Genomic DNA, 22,450 nt, shown 5'->3' on the forward strand with positions numbered 1-22,450 from the left:
TTGAAATCTTCTGTTCAACTCTTTTACTTCATTTCCTCCATTTGCTTTAGCTACTCTATATTCAAGAGCAAGTTTCAGAGTCTCTTCTGACATCCGTTTTGGTCTTTTCTTTCTTTCCTGTCTTTTTAATGATCTTTTGCTTTCTTTCTGTATGTTTTCCTTGATGTTGTCCCACAACTTGTCTGGTCTTTGGTTATTGGTCTTCAATGTGTCAAATATATTCTTGAGATGGCCTTCAAATTTAGATGGGATATACCCAAGGTTGTATTTTGGTTCTTGTGGACTTGTTTTAATTTTATTGAGCTTCAACATGAACTTGCATACAAGCAATTGATGGTCATTCTGCAGTCGGCCCCTGGCCTTGTTCTGACTGGTGATATTCAGCTTTTCCATTGTCTTTTTCCACAGATGTAGTCGATTTGATTCCTGTGTTTTCCATCTAATGAGGTCCACATGTATAGTCACCATTTATGTTGTTTAAAAAGGGTATCTGCTAAGAATAATTTGTTGGTCTTACTTAATTCTATAATGGATCTCACTCGTTTCTGTCACCAAGGCTGTATTTCCAACTACAGGTCCTTCTTCGTTGTTTCCAACTTTCACATTCCAATCTCCAGTAATTATCAACGCATCTTGATTGCATCTTTGATCAATTTCAGCCTGCGGAAGTTGGTAAAAATCTTCAATGTCCTCATCTTTGGCATTAGTAGTTGGTGCACAGATTTGACTAATAGATTAACTGGCCTTCCTTGTAGGCATATGGATATTATCCTATCACTGACACTGCTGTACTTCAGGATAGATCTTGAAGTGTTGTTTTTGACAATGAATGCAACGTCATTTCTCTTCAATTTGCCATTCCCATCACAACCAAAAAACAAACAAACAAACTGTTGCCATTGAGTTGATTCCAACTCACAGCGACCCTATAGGATGGAATAGAACTGCCTCATAGAGTTTACAAGGAGCAGCTGATGGCTTTGAACTGCCAACATTTTGGTTAGCAGCCAAGCTCTTAAACACTGTACCACCAGAGCTCCATTCCTCTCCTAATAGACCATATAGCACTGTCCAATTTAAAATGGCCAATACCATTCCATTTCAGCTCACTGATGCCTAGGATATCAATCTTTATGTGTTCCATTTAATTTTTCATGACTTTCAATTTTCCTAGATTCACGCTTTGTGTTTTCCATTGCTCAGAATATTAATGCATGTTTGCAGCTGTTTCTCCTCATTTTGAGTTGTGCCGCATCAGCAAATGAAGGTTCCGAAAGTTTGACTCCATCCATGTCATTAAGGTTGACTCTACTTTGAGGAGGCAGCTCTTCCCCAGTCATATTTTGAGTGTGTTCCAACCTGAGGTGCTCATCATCCTGCACTATATCAGACATTGTTCCATTGCTATTCATAAGGTTTTCACTGGCTAATTTTTTAAAGAAGTAGACCTCCAGGTCCTTCTTCCTTGTCTGTCTTAGTCTGGAAGCTCACTGAAACCTGTCCACCATGGGCGACCCTGGTAGTATTTGAATGTTGGTAGCACAGCTTCCAGCATCACAGCAACATGCAAACCACCACAGTATGACAAACTGACAGACACACTTTTAGAAGAGGTAATTTAATTTAGCATATTTCATGAAAAGGAGAACTTAGAACCTTCTTCCTTTGAAAAGTTTTAGTGTCATGTGAAAGATGCTGAAGGATACTCAGCAGTTCCAAATGGCCTGAGAAGTGCAAGGCTTTGGGGTTGAGAGACACCTCTCCTCAGATAAGAGTCATCTTTTTTTCTTTTCCAGTGCATCTGTCACTCTGGCCTGAATTCCGGCTATATGCTAGGGCTTCTCTACTTTCCAATCTACGTGACCCCTGAGACCAGTGTTTCTTTCGTGTGTGTTCAGCATCCATCAGAGCCTGAATGAACCAGGGTGTTTGTGAAAAATAAAGACTTTGGAACCCCACCCGAGGTTTAATGACTTTGACTCTTGTGGGTGGGCTCCAGGAGCTAACTTTAACATTCATCTCATCTGGGTGCCTTCCCTTCCCCTAACACTGTCAACCACTGACAGGGCAGTGGGACCTCAGCCAGCTTGGACTGGGGAACCACTAATTGACTTGGAAACAATATCGGGCAGAGCTTCCCTTCCAGCAGGCAAGAATGATGACTAGGAAATGGCCAGGAGGAAGCAGTGATCAGTGGCCTTTGGCTATAAAAGAGCCTTGGGCAAATGCCAGAACTGGCAGGAAAATTGGACTTAAATAGACACAGCCAGATTCTATCTCTGCCTAATTCTCAAACTTAATACGAAAACCAGATTTTTTCCTTCCACACCTCAGCATCCCCTTCACTACTGCCCTCCCTCAACACTTCTTATTCAACCTGTACTTTATCCAAAGTGTAGGTGGAATCCAAATGGAAAGTTTAGTCCAAGAAGAGAGGGGACTGAAAGCTCCTGGAGAACCACTGGTTGCCATGGGAACCCTGTCTGCTGCAGACTCTGAATGGTGTTCTGTTTGCTGACGTCCAGTGCTTTAGGGCAGACCCTGGCCATGGCAGGGACTGGGCTCCGCATCCCCCATGTCTCCTGTTTCCGACATCCGGCCCAGTGACATAAACCCCGATGGGTCTCCTGGAGCAGGCAGGGTCTCCGGGATGGAATGCTTCCTTCTGACCTCTTGTCCTGCTGCCACTTCCCTCCCCAGCTAGGAAACAAAGGGAAGTAGAGGGTGTTTCCCAACTGTTTGAAGAGAGAGTCCTTGTTTTTCTCTTGCATTTTATCATCTCTTCCCTTGTCATCGAAACATGAACCATTGGCCAGTTGCCTGTCTCCCTGCTGGGTCACTGTCCTTGCCACTCTCAGTTCAGAAGTTCTATTGGTCTCGTAGGGACTGCAGAGTTTGTTGCCTAGGGCACTGCTGAGCTGCTGTTTTTCAGTTTGCCCTCTTAAATTTTGCATCTAGCAGCTGGTTAGAAAGGCATGAAATGACCCAGGGACACACTGGGCTGTTTTAGCCTACTAGAAATGTTCATTAGACCCAGGTTACGAATGACCAGGGTCTCTTGGTGGCTAATTTGTGCTGCGTAGGGATTATTATTTTTTTTTTTAGGGATTATAGGCTGCCCCCTGTAGGCCAGCATTCTTACATACTAGTTCCTCAACAAAGGCACCCTGGTGGTACAGTGGTTAAGCACTTGGCTACTGCCAAAAGGTCAACAATTTGAACCCACCAGCTGCTGTGTGGAAGAAAGATGTGGCAATCTGCTTCCATAAAGATTACAGCCTTGGAAAACCTATGGGTCAATTCTACCCTGTCCTATACGGTCTCTATGAGTTGGAATCAACTCGAAGGCACGCAACAACAAGAGTTCCCTGACTATCGTCATTTCTTTGCCTTTACCAGGCCATTTCTCTCCTTGGAAAGTGCTTGCCACCCATCTTTACTTTGGCCTACAAAACTCTGAATGTACTGGCCCGTACTTTCCTGTCTAGCAGTATCACATGCCTTCTCTCCCTTTCTTATTTACTATGCTGCAGACACATAGGTCTTTCTGAAGTTCCTAAAACAGGCTACCACACATCATTTTGTTATATTATGGTGGCTTGCATGTTGCTGTGGTGCTGGAAGTATGCCACCGGCATTTCAAATACCAGGAGGCTCACCCATCGTGGACAGGTTTCAGCAGAACTTCCAGACTAAGACAGATTAGGGAAAAAGGCCTGGCAATCTACTTCTGAAAATTAGTCAGCGCAAACTCTATGGATCACAACAAAATATTGTACAATATGGCAATAGAAGATGAGCTCCCTAGGTTGGAAGGCAACAAGGGTCTCAAGAATGCCAGCCATCATGAGGATAGTGCAGAACTGGGTAGCGTTTCATTCTGTTGTACATAAGGTTACAATGAGCCTAAGTCAACTCAACGACAACTAACAACAACAAAATAGTTTAAGCTGTTTTCTGACAAAGGGCTTTTGTACATCCAGGTACCTCAGTCTAGAACATTCTTTCTTGGCTTTTCACTTGGTTAGTTACTTCTTGTCTTTCTGGACCTATCTAACAGCAGATCCTCAGAGAGGCCTTACTCGATTATTCTAATAGGTTCCCTCCTTATTCTCTATCTCGAGAAGATTCTTATTTCTTCCTAGCACTTCACACTTTGCGAATATTTGTTTACCAGTTTATTGTATGATTCCTGACTAAACTGTAAGGGTCAATGAGTTGGGGATTTTTTTTTTTTGTTCCCATTAACGCTGTACTCACAATGTCTTATCATAGTCCCTTGTACCTAGCATTAACTATTGATTGAAAGAAAAAAAAGAAATAATAGCAAATTTTGACACATTCTTCCAAATTCTGCCTGAGGTCGGTGGCCTGGTTGTGTAAATCTTTCCTGGATACCTCCTCCACAAGCCCACCCCCCACGTCCAGGTTGGGTGTGTCTGCCTGGGTGTCCTCCCTGCCCCTGGGCCCACCTCCCCATCAGAGCAGGTCACACTGCATCACGGTCCCTGCCAATGTGTCTCTTTCTCCAAGCAGATGGTGAGCTTCGTGAGGGCAGAGTTCTAACTTTCGTCTCTGTATCCCCAGGAACCTAGCAATGTGCCTGACACATAGAGATGGCTTGACCTGACAAATGCTGGTTAAATGAGTGGCTAAATGGATCAATAAAAGACTAAGTGATATTTCATAGATACACAGAAACTCATTGGTGGAGCTACTAACTAGCTCAAAAAGAGACAGATAAATTTCAGAAGAAAAATCCTGTTGTCGTGCTTCCGGAGGCAGGCATGGCTGCTCGAGAGAGCCCATGAGTATGGCTGGGAAGGACGGACTGCACTTGGAGGGTGGAGAAAGTGCAGGCTAAAGTTGAAATGAGTTGGGAAGAAGTAATGTTGAGACAAAGAAAGAAAGAAGAGGGTAAGAATAACAGGTAACCAATGAAATTTAGCAGAAACTCTCGAGTCCAGCGTCAGAAGACTTTTTTTTATTTCTACTTGGCAACTAACTAGCTGTATGAACCTAAGCAAGTCTCTTGACCTCTCTGGTCCTCAATTTCTTCATCTGTAAAAATGGAACTAATAATACCCTACCCAAAACTGGATTATTTTTCAGAATTTTAAAAAAAAATTATAGAAGTGAAAGTGCTTGTAAAGAATTTTTTTAAATAAATGAAAGCAGAAATGATTGGGGCCAAAGGGCTAAGAGCAGAAAGATTTATGGAATAATACAGCAAAAATGCTGCCACATTGAAGAAATACGGCCAGTAATTTACAATTTACAAGAAGTGGATGAAAGAGGTCAGGGAAGTTTTTTTTTTTCTTTCACCAAAGTCTTGGTCATATTTTCCCAATTGTTCAAAGGACAAAAAAATAATAAATGTTATCTTTATTTTGCCCAAAGATATTTTACAGGAAGTGGAAGCTTTGGGGCAGGACAATGGGTTGATGGATCAAACCATGTCTTTGATGTAGCTAAATCGAAGGTAATTATACTCTTGGAAAGCTTCCCTGAACTCAAGGGCCTGCGCTATAGACTGCCCCCATCATCCACCCTCCCCGCCAGGGCCACGGGAAAATCAACCAACAAACAAAGCCCAGGCTCCATTCTGGGCAGATGACGAGTTTGATGATGCAGATCAAGCAATAAACTTTGAAAGAGGTTTAAAAAGCCCATTACCAGATAAGAGCAAACCTTTAAAGGAAAACAGCGAAAAATAAGAGCAGACTGCTGCTGTTATAAATACTCATTTTAGTTAAGGCTCAAATCCAAAATTCCTCTATGGGAAAACGGGCCAGATTTTTTAAGCTGGCCAAGTCCATCTTCAGGGCCCCTTCTCGCATAGGATGCCACCAGCAACCATGGCCCTTGCCTAGTGCCCTGCCACTGCCACCTCCTTGCTCTAAGCACTTATGTTGGGCCTGCCTTTCTTTCCTTTTTTTGCTGTGGTTTGCCATTAGTATTGCATGTTTTTGGCCCACATCCTGAACCTCTACTGTCTGGTCCCTCATCCTTTTGGATTGAGACTTTCTATGTCATCCAGGCATCAGCCAATCTTTGCTTATATGTAAGTGGCAGAGGGCCAGAGGGCATCGGCCCTCCAGGGTCAGCTGTTAGGTTTTCTCTCTGGGAGTGGCTACCGCAGGAATTGGCAAACTTAATCTGTAAACAAAAAGAGATAGTAAATATTTTAGGCTTTGCAGGCCATACCATTTCTGTCGCAACTACACAACTTACCTGTCATGCAAAAACAGCCACAGACAATATGTAAATGAATGGGCATGGCTATGTCACATTAAATTTTTTTGTGGACATGAAATTTAAATTTGACTTTTTTTCACATCACGAAATATTATTCTTCTTCTGTTTATTTTTTTTTTTCCTCAATCATTTAAACATGCCAAAACCACTCTTATGTCCTCTGAGTGGACTCAAATCACCAAACTTTCAGTTAACAGATAAACTTTTAACCTTTCGTACCACCCAAGGACCCCTTCCTTCTTAGTTTGCAGTCATACAAAACAGACAGTAGACCAGATTTGGCCATAGTTTACCAACCACTGCTGTATGGCTACACTGTCCAATAAAAAGTCTCTAGTCACTTGTGGCTAATAAGCTCTTGGAAATGGAATTTGTATGAATTGAGTTGTACTGAAAGTATAAAATATACCCCAGATTTCCAAGACATAGTCCAAAAAAAAAGAATGTAAAATATCTTATTAATAACTTTAGTTTGATTACATGTTGAAATGATTTTTTTATATATATTGGGTTAAATAAAATAGACCATACTTTTTTAAATGTAGCTACTAGAAAATTTACGATTAGATATGTGTCTAGCATTATATTTTTAATGGATAGCACTGCTCTAGGGGCAATGCCTCAGCCTTGGAGATAATCGGGTCCACCCTCTCATTTCAGGAATGGTGATCTGAGAAGTGAAGTGCTCTCCCAAAATCTCACAGGGGCAGGGACCTGGCCTTCCTATTCTCTCAAACTGTGGCATTTCCATCATACCACTTTGACCCAAGGGGTTCTGATGGTGATCAGGGGACAGTAGAGGACCTGCGTTGATCCCACGAGTCACATAAAGTAAAAAAAAAAAAAAATCAGATGTCATCAAGTTGATTCTAACTCATGACAACCTCATATATGTCAGAGTAGAACCATGCTCTGTAGGGTTTTCAATGGTTGTGATCTTTCGGAAACTGACTGCCAGGACTGTCTTCTGAGGTGTTTCTGGATGGATTTGAACTGCCAAACTTTTATTTAGTAACCGAGCGCTTAACCGTTTTCACCACCCAGGGACTCCCACTCAAAGTAAGTACCTTTATTTCATGTTGTCTGTGGATGTTGGGATAATTCCCTCATGATCTTTCTCCTTTACCACTCAAAGTCTGGTCATGGGACTACTGATCTAAATCCTAGGAGAGCTTGTTAAAAAATACAGACTACTGGGTTTACCCCAAAAGGTGCTGAATAGTAGATCGGGAGTGGGGCCTTTGAGTCTGCATTTTAACAAGAAGCTCCTCAGATAATTCTTTACACACATTAACCTTTAAGTCCTGCTGTTCCTGGGATGGCTTTGGAAGCCCGATATAAGATACAGAGCAAATTTCTTTTACATCCTTAGGAAAATAGACTAACCGTTAAAATGGGCTGAAAGCCCTTATTTTGCAAGCACTACGGTCTTTTTGAAAGAAAGTAATCACATAGGTAATGCAATATGATTGCAGCAATAATTATTGGATAATCATGATTTCCTTTTCTTCTTTGCACACCCTCGGGTCTTTCTAAAAAGAGCAATTTTGGATCTGAAAGGCAGCTATTGGGCCTTTGAATCTCTAGCAGATTGTGCCTTCAATATTCTGTACAACACCAGCTGCATGTGGATGCACAATATATTTTGAATAATGTCAGTCAAAATATTCATGGTGTACGTGCAGGGAATGAAGGCTTAGCCCATATTTAATACAATTGTTGCCATGGTTGACAGTTCTGCATCCAAGCATGGGTCAGAGGTTCAGGCTAACTTATGTGCAGACTTCAAGTATTACTCATTATGAAATATTAGGGGAGATGAATTAAGATGCTCACGGTTTATTTTGCCACAAAAGAGTCTTCAATTTTGAGACTTTCCTGGTAATAATGGTACATGAAAAAATTGTAATGTCTCCATTGTTGTTATGCTAGGTGCCACCAAATTGATTTCAACTCATAGCAACCCCGTGTGACACAACTGCCTCACAGGGTTTTCTAGACTGTAATCTTTACAGGAACAGATTTCCAGGTCTTTCTCCCACAGATTCATTGGGTGAGTTTGAACCAATAACCTTTTGGTTAGCAGCCAAGTGCTTAACCGTCATGCCTCCAGGGCTCCTCAACTTCTCCTTAAGATCTATAATTTTAAAGTGTGCTTAGTGTAATCTGCATATTGTATATAACTGAGAGTATTTTTAGGTTAGTGAAAACTTCAGGAAAGTAATGCATTTAAGAGCGAAGCAGTCACACTCTGTCTCAAGATGATAAGCATAGAACTCCCAGTTAGGATCCAAGAAAGGCTCAACTTTTCCAAAAAGACTTTGATTAAATGTGTTACTGCAATTTTAAATGGCCAGTAAAATATTGGAGATTGTCAGAGGTTTGTCGAATACAAACTATAAAATATTGTCCTCGTCTTGTATAAACTCACAGTGATCTATCACTTGGAATGCTTCAAGCAATTAGTGTTATCTCATTCTGATAAAGAAATGGAAACATTCCAAAAAAGAAATCATACCCAAAACTCTATTGATTTATATATTCATTCGTGCATTGAACCTACTTTAATGGAGGTCCCTGGGACACTCAAATGGTTAAGTTCTTAACTACTAGCTGAAAGGTTGCCGGTTCAAGCTCACCCAGAGGCACCTTGGAAGATAGGCCTAGTGATCTGCTTCCAAAAGGTCCTAGTCTTGAAAACCCCATGGAGCAGTTCTACTCTGCAGATATGGGTTTGCCATGAGCCAGAATCAATGGCAACTAACAAGAAAAACTTTAACGGAAGTTACTAGGAAAAAAATATAGACCCTGACCTCAAGCAGCTTGTAATCTAGAAAGAGAAACAAATCTGTTTATTGTAACTAAAATCCAAGAGAGAAAGTGACACATACTTAATGAAGGATACAAGGATATATATACATATATATATATTTAATTGTACTTTAGGTGAAAGTCTACACCTCAAGTTAATGTCTTGAATGAAATTTTATACACGTATTTTAAAATGTTGCCATTAAATTGATTCTGACTCATGGTGACGCCATGTGTTACAGAGGTGAACTGCTCCATAGGGTTTTCTCAGCTGTAATTTATATGGAAGCAGGTCACCAGGCTTTTCTCCTACCGTGTCACTGTGTAGGTTCGAACTTTTAACCTTTCAGTTAGTAGTTAAGGGCAAACCATTTGTGCCATCACTTATCTCACGGTAGAGTGAAATGACTTCCATCTAGGAAGTGGGATCAAGAAAGACTTCAAGAAGGAGGTGATTGCTAACTAGACAATAGATGAGTGGTAACTTTGGTGAAGGGTAAGACAGTATGCAATACTGGGAAAGTCTGCACAACTTGACCAAGGCAAAGTTATAGAAGCATCATAGACACATCCAAACTCCCTGAGGGACCAAGTTACTGGGCTGAGGGCTGGGGAACATGGTCTTTGGGGACACCTAGCTCAATTGGCATAACATATTTTATAAAGAATATGTTCTGCATCCTACTTTGGTGACTAGTATGTAAGGTCTTAAAAGCTTGTGAGTGGCCTGAGATACTTTACTGGTCCCACACCATCTGAAGCAAGGTAGAATGAAGAAAATCAAAGACACAAAGGCAAGATTAGTCCAAAAGACTGATGGACCACAATTACCACAGCCTCCACCAGAATGAGTCCAACACAACTAGATGGTGCCCAGCTACCACCACCGATTGCTCTAATAGGGATCACAATAGAGTGTCCTGGACAGAGCAGGAAAAAAATGTGGAACAAAATTCAAACTCACAAAAAAAGACCAACTTCCTGGTCTGACAGAGGCTGGAGAAACCCTGAGAGTATGATCCCTGGACATCCTTTTAACTCAGTACTAAAGTCACTCCTGAAGTTCACCCTTCAGCCAAAGATTAAAAAACAAGACAGGCCTATAAAACAAACAATAATATATGTAGTTCAACCAAGTATACTAGACTAAATGGGCCACCAGCCCGGGGCAAGGACTAGAAGGCAAGAGGGGACAGAAAAGCTGGAAGAATGGAAATGGGGAACCCGAAGTCGAGAAGGGGAGAGTGCTGACATATCGCAGGGTTGGCAACTAATGCCACAAAACAATATGTGTATTAATTGTTTAATGAGAAACTAATTTGCTCTGTAAACTTTCATCATTTTTTAGGTGAAGGTTTACAGAGCAAATTAGTTTCACAATTAAAAAAAAAAAGCTACAATGATATACCATCTCACCCTAACATTACCGGCACTAGTTAAAAAAAAAAACACAGAAAATAACAAATGTTGGCAAGGTTGTGGGGAGATTGGAACTCTTACAAGTGAATGTAAAATGGTACAACCACTATGGGAAAAGGTATGGTGCTTCCTCAAAAAGCTAGAAATAGAAATATGGTTCAGCAATCTCACTCCTAGGTATATACCCTAAGGAAATAAGGGAAGTGACATGAATAGACATATGCACACCCAGGTTCATTGCAGCATTACTCACAATAGTAAAGAGGGTGGAAATAACCTAAGTGCCCATCAACAGATGAATGGATCAACAAACTATCGTACATACACACAATGGAATACTATGCACCAATAAAGAACTATGATGAATCTGTGAAACCTCTCACAACACAGATGAATTTGGACAACATGATACTGGGTAGAATAAGTCAGTTACAGAATTACAATTACAGAAATATTGTGTGACTGTTATTATGAAGTAACAACAAAAAGTTTACACACAGAAAAAGAAAATTATTTGATGGTCAGCAGGGATGGGAGGTGGAGAGAGGGAAAATTAGCAAATAGATGGTAGACATATGTTCACACTGGTGAAGTGAAAGGCAGTACACAATATAGAAGAAGTCAGCCTGACATGACTAAGGCATGAGAGAATGCTGAGAGGAACACAGGAATACAGTGCAGCTGTGTCAATGGCAACAGGTTTGGTTTTGGTTGTATGGTAACTACAATAGCATAGACAATCCTGCAACAGTAATATTAACAAACAATAATTTAAGAATGGATACATAGGTAGATAGATATGCCAAGAGGTGTAGGAGGGTGTAGGGGAACACAACCACCAGCAGACACAGACTTGGTGATGGATATTTCTACATACATGACTATAGGTGCTCCTCACATATTAATATAGACAACAGAGTATGCAACGGGCACAGTCTGGAAAACTTCTTAGATATAACCAAACCCCTTTTGGGATGAAGTTCCTAGGCTTAAAGGCAAGGAACCACAGACTCAGGAGACATCTACATCAATTAGTACAACACAGTTACTAAAGACAATGTTCTTTAACCTACTGTGTGGAGTAGCTTCTGGGGTCCTAAAAGCATTTGAGCGACCATCTAAGATACAACTATTGGTCTCCTCCAGCCTGGAGCGAAGGAGAGTGAAGAAAACCAAAGACTCAAGGAAGCAATTAGTCCAAAGGACTAATGGACCACAGGAACCACAGCCTACACAACCCCGAGACCAGAAGAACTAGATAGTGCCTCGCTATCATTACCGACCACTCTAACTGGGATCACAAGAGAGGGTCCTGGACAGAGCAGGAGAGAAATGTAGAACAAAAAATCAAATTCCCAAAAAAGTCCACACTTATTGGTCTGACAGAGAATGGAGGGACCCTGAAACTATGGCCTTAAGACACCCTTCTGACCTGAAACTGAAGCCATTCCCAGAGACCACCTTCCAGCCAAACAACAGACAAGCCCGTAATATAAACAATAACGCTCAAGAGGAACATACTCCTTGGAACAAACAATTATACTAGATCAAAAGGGTAATATTTGCCCAAAAGCAAAGATGAGAAAGCAGAAGAGGTAGAAAATCAAGACTAAAGGAAATGGGGAATCCAGGGCAGAAATGGGGAGAGTACTGACACATTGTGGGGAACGAAACCGAGGCCATGAAACACTTCATGTACAAGCTATCGAATGGGAATCTAATTTGCTCTGTAAACTTTCACTTAATGCACAATTAAAAAAAGAAGGAAGGGAAGAAAAGAAAAAAAAGAATTTTAACCTTAAAAAAATAAAAAGGAGATGGTGATCTTTGACTGGTTCATGAAGTATAAATTTTGGCTAAGAGGCCATGAAGGAGGTAGAAAAAAGGGAAGGGCATTTCAGTTAGAAGGGTGGAGGGAAACTGTAAGCACATAAGGGGACTAGCCTGTTGTTTGGTTTGCTTGGAGCATGGGGGCGGGGGGCAGGAAGCGTGGTGTAGGGTAGCTGCCTTACAAAAACACTGAAAACGACTTTCGGCCTGGAAAGATGAGGCCTTTAAACTGAGCTATAATAAATCTGAAAAAATAAAAGAAAATTTTCAGTTAGGCGAAATTAGAATTTGCAAATCTTGAGTTATTTGAATGAAGGGCTGCTCCTTAAAGATTGAAGAGGTAGTATACTATCAAGAACCAATGGTACTGAAGGAAGAGGTCCAAGCTGTACTGAAAGCATTGGTGGAAAACAGGGCTCCAGGAACTGATGGAATACCAATTGAGGTGTTTCAACAACAAAGGAAGTGCTCACTCATCTATGCCAAGAAATTTGGAAGACAGCTGCCTGGCCAATCAGCTGGAAAAGATTCGTATTTGCACACATTCCAAAGAAAGGTGATCCAACAGAATGTGGAAATTATTGAACAATATCATAATATCACACACAAGGAAAATTCTGCCGAAGATCATTCAAAAGCAGTTGCCGCAGTACGTCGACACAGAACTGCCAGAAATTCAAGCTGAATTCTGAAGAGGATATGGAACAAGGGATATCTTTGCTGATGTCATATGGATCCTGGCTGAAAGCGGACAATACCAGAAAGATGTTTACATGTGTTTTATTGACTATGCAAAGGCATTTGAATGTATGGATCATAACAGATTATGGATAACATTGTGAAGAATGAGAATTCCAGAACATTTAATTGTGCTCATGGGGAACCTGTATTTAGACCAAGAAGCAGTCTTCCAAACAGAACAAAGGGATACTTCATAGATTAAACTCAGAAAAGGTGTGTGTCAGGGTTGTATCCTTTCACCATACTTGTTCAATCTACATGCCGAAGAAATAATCCAGGAAGCTGGCCAACACGAAGAAGAAGGTGGCCTGAGGATTGGAGGAAGACTCATCAACAACTTGTGATATGCAAATGATACAACATTGCTTGTGGAAAGTGAAGAGGACTTGAAGCACTTACTGATGAAGATCAAAGACCACAGCCTTCAGTATGGATTACACTTCAACCTAAAGAAAACAAAAATTCTCACAACTGGACCAATAAGCAACATCATGATAAATGCAGAAAAGACTGAGGTCATTAAGGATTTCATTTTACTTGGGTCCACAATCAATGCCCATGGAAGCAGCAGTCAAGAAATCAAATGACGTTTTGCATTAGGCAAACCTGCTGCAAAAGACCTCTTCAAAGTGTTAAAAGGCAAAGATGCTACTTTAAGGACTAAGGCGTTCTTGACCCAAGCCATGGTGTTTTCAGTCGCCTCACATGCATCTGAAACCTGGACAATGAATAAGGAAGATCAAAGAAGAACTGATGCCTTTGAATTATGGTGTTGGAGAAGAATATTGAATATACTGTGGACTGCCAGAAGAATGAGCAAATCTGTCTTGGAAGAAGTACAGCCAGAATGCTCATTAGAAGCAAGGATGGCGAGACTTCGTCTCACATACTTTGAACATATTATCAAGAGGGACCAGTCCCTGGAGAAGGACATCATGCTTGGTAAAGTAGAGGGCCATTGAAAAAGAGGAAGACCCTCAACAGGATGAATTGACATAGTGGCTACAACAGTGGGTTCAAGCATAACAATTGTGAGAAGGGCGCAGGACTGGGCAGCGTTTCGTTCTGTTGTACACAGGGTCTCTATGAGTTGGAATCAACACGATGGCACCTAACATCAACAGCAGTGTGTTAGTTCGAATAAAGGGACATGCACAGTATGTACTAAACTAATTAAATTCATTTATATTGTGCAAGCAGAACATTTGGGCTTAAGAAAGACCTAATTCACTTATAGATAACAGCACTGTCATGGTTGAGAGAACTGAACAGTGTTTTGGGGGAGCCCAACCCCAATCTTTTGTGGTTAATGGCTTACAGAGAGTAGAATCTCCCAGAAAATGTCTCAGTTACAGAGTGTAAATGGTTAAAAGTTTCGTTTGGGGCTTCAGATAGATCTGGGTTCAAGTCCTGATTCTATAGCAAGCAAGATATGCAACCTTGAGCAAATTAGTTTCTCTTTCTAAGTTTCCGATTCATCTGTAAAATGGTGGTGATAATGTTGCCCATCCCACGGGGTTGTTAGGAGAACAACCGTATTAAATAAGAAAATGCTTGAGAGGTGTGGTACCGTATAGCAGAAGTTAGCTGTTACTATTTTTGCCCAAGTTGAATGGACCATGGGTCCACTATGGGGTGACATTTCCTGGTCCCCAAATTTAAGGTTTCAAAGGAATAATTAAAAATGTCAGAGCTCGCCCTCAAGAGGATGTAACATGTATGTGTGTTGTTTGTAGCGTACTTAGCAACATGCCCAAGGACCATCACTATATGTATTTGTAGCATGGGATGGCCTGAATCATAAGTAAATTTTGTTTTAGGGATCTAAAGTCTTCAACTGATGGGATAGAAAACTCACACTACATTAGTCCTGTTTTGTCGCCAGGGCTGGGCTGAGACTTGGAGGTTTTGAGAGCCAAGACATGCTGAATAAATTAGTTATGCAAGTGTCAGGGCCAGGCTAAAACAACATGGCTTGAGTGAATATGATCTTGAGCTGGAATTGGAACAACAGGGAGATGTGGCAGGCCTAGGCAAAAAGAGAAAGCTGAAATTGCTTGTAGGAGAAAAACACCAAAACACACAGCTCTTGGGAGTAGAAGAAAACAAGAAGAGTAATGCCTGAGTAGGTGAGATGGCCAAATCTAGGAGGCGGTAATAATCCTACCTGGAAATGCTGAGTTAAAGCCAAATTCTATAACCAATAATTTAGATTATTCAGATTAGTGTGTTGCAAGGAATAATCCCAAGAATCCCTAAACAAACGCAATGGATGGAAAGCAAAAGGTTAGCACAGGACTCAGTAAGGACTGTGGATAACTTTTCTGGCTCCTCTAGTGTTTTCATTTTCTTCTCTAAGAGTGCTCTTTTCATGACCTAGATGATGTCTGAGGAAATCTGTTGTAACAGAGCAATGAGGTTCTCCATGGCAATGCGAGATTGGCACACTCCACAGGGCTTCCCTAGAACCACTGTGGACCCATTTTCTAGAACTGCTTCCAGCCTCACTGGATGAGGTTTCCCCATGGGGATCTCTGACACCGATCCTTTGGGAACACCTACAAAGAGACCGCCCTCCCTCCCCAGGTGTTCCCATCCAAGCAAGTTCCTTCTTCCTCTGAAGCCTAACCCCAGGCCCTCCTCAGAGTTTTCCTTCTCAAGCTTCTCCTGAGTTTACAGATCTCAACTGTTTTGAAAATAAACACCAGCACTCAGGAACAGCCAAGATCTGAAAGAAACCAGACAGAATCAGAAAGAAGTTTGGCCTTGGATAATGACAAAAATAATCAGAACCCTTCATCTTCCTCGGCATTGAAGCTCCTGTCCCTGGAGTGCTTCACTAAGGCCCAGTGCTGGGAGAGTGGGAAGGACTGATGACAGGTCTTTTTGTCCTCAGCAAACCTGGGCTGTGCATGGGAAAAATGGAAGTATTTCCTCACTCTGGTATGTCTTTTTGATGTCCTTACTTTTCTCCCACTCCCTCCCTGCCTCTTGTCCCTATCCATCTCCCTATAACCAGTCCTCTGCCTTTGGAGCTTTCCCCAATAACCAGAGCTTCCAGAATGAGGTGGGAATAGCTAGGGGGCAATAAGTAACAGGAAAATCTTCCTAGTGTTGAGGTGTCCTAGGTGTTCAATGAAATACTTTAGTTTGGGTAAAACTTTTTTTTTTTTTTAATGCTTTTGAACACTGGCACTAAAAATAAAGCCTAATGTCATACCATCTTCTTCAGCTTTTCTCTTGCTCCTTTGCACCAGCCAGTCAATAACTGGCATTCTGTAAGCACCTACTATGCGCTGAGTACTATGTTAGATCCTAGTGAGGTAGAGATGGATCAAACAAAGTTTTTGCCCTTGAGGATCTTACCGCTGAAGAAACTTCCAATCATATTCATGCATGTCTTAGACACCAACGGGTTTTTTGTGCAAATTTAGTTTTTCCCAAAGCACATTTAAAATGGGCCAATAGAAATGATTTTTGCAGGTACATGAAAGGAGACAGGAAATGATGTGTCTGCAGCTAAAGCGGCAGACCTTACCACTAACTGGGGAGGGGCTGAAGGAAGGAAATGTGGTATGGAGTGGCTTCAGGGAAGGGAGAGGGCACTGTGGTTCCTTTTGAAGCTCTGGGGCCATTAGTTACTTCTGTGTAGACTTTTACCCACCGCCATACCCACAGGCTTCTTTCCTCACCATCTAAGTTTGCAGATAGAGTTGAGCCACAGGAATCTTCAGGGAGGCAAAGCATCTCCCCCAGGTGCACTGATATGAGAACAAGACTCATGAGAAAGACTGAGGCAGAATTGTATCCTGAGTTGCACTGGAGCTTCCACTGAGGGAGACAAGCATGGAGGTTCAGAGCATGGCCCTGGACCTGAGGAAGAGACCAGAATTCCACTGGACCTCACTGAACTTCGGTTTTCTCAGCTGTAAAATGGGGAAAAGCAGAGTACCTAACTCACTGGATTATTATGAGAATTAAATAATATAATCCTGTATAAAAAAAAATTTTTTTTTTTTTTTTTTTTAATAATCCTGTATAGCACATAGTTAATGCTCACCAAAGATCCTGGAAATGTGTCTTCTATGCTCAGCCAAGCATTCAACCAATATCGTATAAAACAATATTTTCATTACCTGAGCCATATGGTTACGAACTCATCTGAATATCTCAAAATTTTTTCAAATATCATATAGAGATCCTTAAAAATAAAATATCTTCATAAGTATTTTTCGAAATTGGATGGCAGCAGGGAGTAGACGAGGAACCCATTTCCCATCACTTTCTAAACATCAGCAGGTAGCTCGACACATTCCACAGAAGAATAAATTCTGGAGATTGCTTCAGATGTTTTATTGAAAATGAAGTTTGTTGAGCAAAAGTCATTTTCATCATTTTGGTGAGGAAATATTTTTTTTAATCTTCCTGACTATGCTCTACTGTGTCAAAACAAACAAACCCATTGCCGTCAAGTTGATTCTGACTCATACCGACCCTATAGGGCAGAGCAGAACTGCTTTATAAGGTTTCCAAGGAGCACCTGGCAGATGTGAACTGCCAACCTTTGGTTAGCAGTGGTAGCACTTAACCACTACACCAGGGTTTCTACTCCAGTGAGTAGGAAGTTTACAAACTATGTCAGTCTCTCATACAAAAACTTAAAAACACCTTGCTATATACTCCTAGTTACTCTCCCTCCACTCTCTATTTTCATGTCAGCTTCTGACCCCCTCTGCCCTCTCATCTCTTCTCCAAACAGGAGCTGCCCACACAGTCTCATGATCTACTTGATCCAAGAAGCTCACTCTTCACCAGTATCATTTTCTATCCCATAGTCCAGTCCAATCCCTGTCTGAAGAGTTGGCTTTGGGAAGAGTTTCCTGTCTTGGGCTAACAGGTCTGGGGACCATGGCCTCTGGGGTCCTTCCAGTCTCAGTCAGATCATTAAATCTGGTCTTTTTACGAGCATTTGAAGTCTGCATCCCACTGCTCTCTTGCTCCCTCAGAGGTTCTCTGTTGTGTTCCCTGTCAGGGCAGTCATCAGTTGTAGCCGGGCACCATCTAGTTCTTCTGGTCTCAGGCTGATGTAGACTCTGGTTTATGTGGCCCTTTCTGTAGATGCTATGTTATTAGCCCTATTTGACAAGTGAAGAACTAAGGCACAGGGAGGCTGAGAAACTTACCCAAAGTCACACAGCTGTGATGTGGGGAACTGGAACTCAAGCCCAGGCAGTCTGGCTCCTGCCCCTAAATAACTATCTCTAATTGATGTAGCATTTCATCCTCTTCTTAAACTTAGTCACATTGAGTCAAATATTCCTTTTTCACTGAATTAGTATAAACCTAAAACTGAATTAGCACGTAGTTTTTTTTTTTTTTTTTAGGCCTCTAAAGAAAAAAAAATAATAATTTTTTGTTTTTTAGGCCTCTAAAGAAAACCCTCAATGACATGGATTGATGCAATGAGCTCAAGCAGACCAAGGCTCGTGAAGGTGGCCCAAAAACCAGGCAACGTTTTGTTTTGTTATACATAAGGGCGCGATGAGTGTGAGCTGACTTGACAATAACAATAAAACTTTCACCAAACTTATTCAATCTGTATGCTGAGCAAATAATCTGAGAAGCTGGACTATATGAAGAAGAACGTGTTATTAGGACTGGAAGAAGACTGATTAACAATCAGTGATATGCAGATGACACAACCTTGCTTGCTGAAAGCAAAGAGAACTAGAAGCACTTGCTGACAAAGATCAAAGACCACAGCCTTCAGTATGGATCACACCTCAGCATAAAGAAAACAAAAATCCTCACAGCTGGACCAATAAACAACATTATGATAAATGGAGAAAAGATTGAAGTTGTCAAGGATTTCATTTTACTTGGATCCACAATCAACACCTATGGAAGCAGCAGTCAGGAAATAAAATGGCATACTGCATTGGGAAAATCTGCTGCAAAAGGCCTATTTAAAGTGTTAAAAAGCAAAAACTTCACTTTGAGGACTAAGGTGCACCTGACCCAAGCTATCGTCTTTTCAGTTACCTCATATGCATGCAAAACCTGGACAATGAATAGGAAGACCAAAGAAGAATTGATGCATTTGAATTATGGTAAATTGGCAAAGAATCTTGAATACACCATAGAATGCCAGAAGAATGAACAAATCTGTCTTGGAAGAAGTACAGCCAGAATGCTCCTTAGAGGCAAGGATGCATACTTTGGACATGTTATCAAAGTGACAAGTCTTTGGAGAAGGACATCATGCTTGGTAAAGTAGAGAGTCAGTGATAAAAAGACCTTCAACGAGATGGATTGACACAGTGGCTGCAACGATGGGCTCAAACATAGCAACAATTGTGAGGACGGCACAGAACTGGGCAGTGTTTCATTCTGTTGTACACAGGGTTGCTATGAGTTGAACTGACTCGATGGCACCTAACAACAACAACAAACAATAAGACACAACAGGCCTCTAAGACATGCATGAGAAATATAAGTGGAAGTTTCTTTGACTGTAATTTCCTTTAGAGCAAGAACCTCCAGCTACCATTCTTTCATTCTTCTCATTGAGGAATTTATTTTCACAAATCGTAAATTGTTACCTGCAAAGCAATAAAATTAATAACATTGTTTCATGTTTTTATTTCATTATTTGTATGCTTACTTTCTATGTACAAATATGATATTGATTTTGCACATAAAGTGAATCTATAAAGTTTTCTTCTGCTGCAAACTGCTTTATGTGAGAAACCTGTTTAAAGAAAAGCGATGAAATAAATTGTAATACCAGATGTGCAAGGGTATGGTCAAAACAGGGCTGGTGGTCTGTGACCTGAGGCCTGGTGAGCACTGCATAAGCCAAACACCCACCTCTGGTCAGCGAGATGGGTGTTTGCCTGGGGGAGTCTAAGCAGCGAAAGGCACAAATGCCAAACTGCTGGAATGTTTAAATGACAGGAAAATGGAAGACTGAAGAATGAGTAGGGGAACTTGTCAAATAAGAGGTGTGGATGAGAGAGAGAATTCTGGAAATGTTCTACCACCCCAAGGAGCAGGTGGGGGCCCAGGTCCCCTTTTACATGGTAACAACACCACTGTTTCTTTAGTGCCAAGAAGCTCAGTCTTCATACTTGACGTTTCCAGAAATCCTGTGTTTTATAACTGATGTGTATGTTTAACACAGAAGTGATTCGTTTTCTTTCCCCCTAAAAAGTTGTTATTAATTTGCTTCTGTGTCACAGTCGGTGGCTTCTTAGAATCCAGGAAATACGGCTTTAGATGTGAGATGCATGTCTTGAAATAAATGGTTTTGAATAAGGCATTTTATGATAAATCCTTGAAAAAGTCTCTTAACTATTGACAGGTTCTCTAAGCCTCTTGCCTTAAAATCCTGCTTCACAAAAAAATTAGTTTTTGCTTTTAACCTTGATTTGCCTTTGATTAGACCTTAGTGTCTGATGGATCTGGACACAAACCCAGCTCTTCTGATTCCAGGCTCAGAACTCTTGCCTGCAAGCTATTTTCTCCAAATTTATTTCGGAGGATTATCAAGAACGTGAAAACGGGTTGCCCTGGGATATCTGGGCAAGGAGGTCTAAGAATAAAACTCCAGGCCAAAGACAGTATTAAAACTTCAACTAGTCTCCATTAGATGGCAGATGCCCATGTCTGATCTTTTGGCAAGTCCTATAAGGGGCAAAAGGGAGCCCTAGTGGCACAGTGATTAAGCGCTCAGCTGCTAACCAAAAGGTTGGTATCTCGAACCCACCAACTACTCCTTGGGAGAAAGACGTGGCAGCCAGCTTCCGTAAAGATTACAGCCTAGGAAGCTCTATGGCACAGTTCTATTCTGTTTATACGGCCACTATGAGTTGGAATCATCTCGACTGCACACAAACAACAACGTAATGGGCAGTACAACATGTACTCTGCATGTAGCAGCTTTGGCCTTATGTGTAAGCAGAGAAGGTCCCTTGGATGACAGGACAGTTTTCTTGTCTTTCCTCTCCCTGTCTCCCCATTTCTGAATTACATTTCACCATAGTAGTAACCATAAAACAAACAAAAACAAAACAAAACATTGCAGTGGTCTCAATTCTGACTCATAGTGACCCTATAGGACAGGGTAGAAGTGCCCCATAGGGTTTCCAAGGCTGTAAATCTTTACAGAAGCAGACTGCCACATCTTTCTCCCACAGAGCAACTGGTGGGTTCAGACCCGGATCTTTCCGTTAGCAACCCAGTGCTTAGCCACTGTGCCACCAGGGCTCCTGTAGTAACCATAGCAACCTTTTTTTGAGCTACAGCTACACATAGGCATAGAGACAACAGCTCTGCTGCCTGATCCCATGTACCCTACTCCTCACACACCCCACAGGGAGCCTCTGTTACTACCCACAGCAACTTGCCTAAGACCCTAGAGCTGCTGACAGGAAATAGGCTTTCCATCCATCCTCGTGGGGCAGTGGGGTGTGGTGGAAGAACCTGCTCCCAGGAACCAAGAAGCAGTGGCCTTTCCCTGCACTGCCACTAAGTCATGCTGTGAAGCCATGGGGAGATACTTTACCTCTGGGGGCCAAGGTTTCCTCATCCGCTGAATGAGGCTGTTGTTAGGCCATTTTTAAGGTCCCTCCTATGACCACTAAAACCCAGTGATTTCCCTTTACTAATCTGGGATATAAATAGCTGCTTTTAGGCCCTTTCCTGAGGGCAGCTTTCAATAATGAGGAAGATGGAAGGGAGAGAGAGTAAGACACTGGAGCCTGGGAGTAAGGTAGAAGACCGTTGCAGACTGAGCTGGGGTTAAGGGTGAAAAACAAGTTGCCAAAAAAAAAAAAAAAACCCGCTGTTCAGTTGATTCCACCTCATGGCAACCCCATGTGTGGCAGAGAAGGGCTGTGTGTCCTAGGGTTTTCAGTGGCTGATTTTTGGGGAAGTAGATCGCCAGGCCTTTCTTCTGGGGTACCTCTGGGTGGACTCAAACTGCTAACCTTTCTGTTAGCAGCAAAGGATGTTAACCACCCTGGAACTCCAGGACTAGGGGCTGTTGTTGTTGTCATGTGCCATCAAGTCAATTCTGACTCATAGCCACCCGGTATGACAGAATAGAATGGCCTCATAGGGTTTCCTAGGCTGTAGTCTTTACAGGAGCACATAGCCAGGTCTTCTCTCCCACAGAGTGGCTGATTGGTTCAAACTGCTGACCTTCCAGAGGTAATAGAGGTAAATTCTCACCCACCCCTCACCCCCCAGGAAACTCTGGTGGTGTAGTGGTTAAGAACTACGGCTGCTAACCAAAAGGTTGGCAGGAACTCCTTGGAAATCCTATGGGGCAGTTCTACTCTGTCCTATAGGGTTGGAACCTAGTCAATGGCAACAGGTCACCCCCCAG

The sequence above is a fragment of the Loxodonta africana genome, chromosome 25 (genome assembly GCF_030014295.1).
Source record: "Loxodonta africana isolate mLoxAfr1 chromosome 25, mLoxAfr1.hap2, whole genome shotgun sequence".
NCBI lineage: Eukaryota > Metazoa > Chordata > Mammalia > Proboscidea > Elephantidae > Loxodonta > Loxodonta africana.